We start from the raw sequence: 2,474 nt of genomic DNA, 5'->3' as shown, positions 1-2,474 counted from the left end.
TCTCGCGGCTGGGAGTCAACCAGGGCTTCAGCCCTGTCTGCGTCTCTCACCGCCTTCCAGTTCCTCTTCCACGAAGGCTTCGGCACAGCTCCCTGCCCACTGGAGCGCAGTGTCTGTGAAGGGACGGGAGCGTTGGTCCCACCTTGGCTGCGCAGGAGGGGAGCGGGGAGGCAGCAGGGCCAGGCCTGCCCAGCGGGCCGCTTGGCGGGAAGAGGGCTTCTGGCTGCAGGCCTCTGCCGTGCCTCCCAAGTGGCTCACGGCGCCATGCTCTCCCTTCCTTCAGGACGAGGAGAAGAGCCTTCGACACCGCCGAGGGACCTCCGAAGAGTCTCCTGCTGCCCCTTGAGGGTCGTCCTTCCTGAGCCAAGAGAAACGGAGAGACTGTGACACGGAAAGCTGGCCCTCCCCTTACAGGCGGCCACATGGGTGCGGGAGCAAGGAGCCCCTCACGGCCCACAGCAAGGAGCCCTTCGCTTCTGTCCAGCACAGCATCCAGGCCTCAGGGCTCCAGCTGCTGCTGCTGCTGCTCCTGGCGTGTGCCGCAGGGGGCGCTCAGAGTGAACGTGGCGCTACCCGCCCACAGACGCCGCCGTGCCCGCTGGGGTGGGATTCTGGGACCACCGTGCCCGCAGGGCTGGAGATGTAACGAAGGGCTCCTTTTGCAGGACGGGCCGGTCGGCACCTCACGTTTCGCGTCAGAAGCGGGGTGGGGGGTGGGGGTGGGGGGAAGGCCCGGAGGGGGCTGGGGACTCGCCCGTGCGCGCAGGAAGCTGCCTTCTGCCAAGGTGCTCCCAGGGCCAGTCTTGTCTGCTCTGGCTGGCGGCAGCTCTCAGGAGGGGGGGGTCCTTCCCATCACCCAGCCCCTCTTCACGGGGGATACTCGGCCGCCTGGGACCCCCCCCCCCCCCCCGCATGCACCCAGGAGATGCTCCAACCCCCCCACGGGGGGGGGTCTCTTGCCGTCTCCCACCTACTCGCTGCCCTCGGTGTGGGCCGGGCAGGGCCTGGCACCCTGACTCGCCGGGGGTGGGGGTCTGATCCATTCCCTGACACAAAGTGAAGTGAAGCACACCAGGATCTGTTGGTTTTTAGCAAGATTTTGGGCCTTTCTGTTTGGGTTTTCTTTGCATGCAGGCATGCACGCGTTCTTCCCCTGTAATTATTCTGGCGATGCTTTTGTGGGTCGAGGAAGACTGTAGCAAAGATCTCATATCATGCCGAGCATAACTAGGCATATTTCTGGTATGAAATAAACATCTCAAGCTGATTGGAAATGTTGACCAATGAGGCCGAGAGACTGCAAGGTCCAGTTCGCATAGTAAAAAAATGATGCAGACACACATACACACACACACACCCGGAGGTCCCCTGAGCAGCTGTTCCCTGGCCCCGGCTGCTCTGACCTGGCAGGGGCTGTCACACGTGTCTTCAGGCTCTTTGACCCCGGCAGGCAGGCAGCCTGGCCCCGCTCCCAGACTTAGGGATCTCCACAAAAAGGGGCCGGGACCGAGAGAAGACACAGGGGCCGGGGTTTCCCTGGCAGGCCTTTGAAGCTGGCCGTGTTCTGTGTGACCCCACACGGTGGTCCCCCCCTCCCTCTCGATCGTCCGTGTGTGGTGGTGCATATGGGGAATACCGGGCGGGGGGGGGGAGTCAGTCAAGGCTCCCGTTGCCAGTCCTCCCGAGGGGGAGCCCCAGAGACGTGTGCTGGTCCCCGTGGTGAGGAGGCGCTGGGTAGGAGGAGGCCGTGGGCCCTGTCTCTCCCTTCCCTTCTTCACCCCCTGCTGCAAGTGGGCAGGAAGTTTTCCCAAAGGTTTAGGGTCAAGGGAAGAAAATACTAGTTTATTTTTATTTTAGTCATCGTAGAGTTGAGGAATACAGGTTAATTTTAAGGAAGAACAATTTCATACAACAGTGACCAAATAAAGTCATCTGTTTTGTGCTTGAAGAGGCTTTCTTTTCCTCAATTTTAGTGGCTATTGAATCGATAGTAAAAAAATGGCCTTTTGCTCTTTTTTTTTTAAAAAGGGGGCACGGTAAAAGCCACGAGACCGGGTTTCTTCCGTTTGTCAAGGGGGAACACAACGGCTGAGAAACAAATGGAAATACTTCTATTAGAATGTGTTTTATGTTGTTGAAAAGGCACACTCTGTATTTTGATGGCGGTATTTAAGCTCCAGTCTCTTTGCATTTTATCTGCATTTTTCACAGCAAAGCGGTTTTTAACTATCTGCTTCAATACCCCGAGTAAAAATCAGGAGCAACTGTTCCCCCCGGTCCATAAATTTGGGAGACTTTAACTTTTTTGTGTCGTTAAAATCATTGTAAACAGTGACTGTACAATTATTGTATTACTACAAACTACTAATTACAACCAATCCCTTTTACGCAATAGTTTAACTTCTGTGAACACTTAGAAACACGGTGTTAATGGAGCGATAGAAGCAGACGTGACTTTAAAGCATAGTTCAGCC

At 56.6% G+C, this 2,474-nt stretch overlaps 1 long non-coding RNA gene across 1 annotated transcript in view; it reads left to right on the top strand.

Moving 5' to 3' along the window:
* LOC107106981 overlaps positions 1-2,443 on the top strand; it is an 8,523-nt gene extending 6,080 nt beyond the window's left edge. Inside the window, exon 3 of the long non-coding RNA XR_001482381.1 lies at positions 284-2,443. This is a non-coding gene — a long non-coding RNA (uncharacterized LOC107106981). The remainder of the gene's footprint in view (positions 1-283) is intronic.
* Positions 2,444-2,474: the final 31 nt, after the last annotated feature.

This window comes from Gekko japonicus, unplaced genomic scaffold (assembly GCF_001447785.1).
Source record: "Gekko japonicus isolate JY-2015 unplaced genomic scaffold, Gekko_japonicus_V1.1 scaffold4950, whole genome shotgun sequence".
Taxonomy (NCBI): domain Eukaryota; kingdom Metazoa; phylum Chordata; class Lepidosauria; order Squamata; family Gekkonidae; genus Gekko; species Gekko japonicus.
The sequence above is the reverse complement of the archived record's forward strand: the minus strand, read 5'-3'. Positions and strand labels throughout refer to the sequence as shown.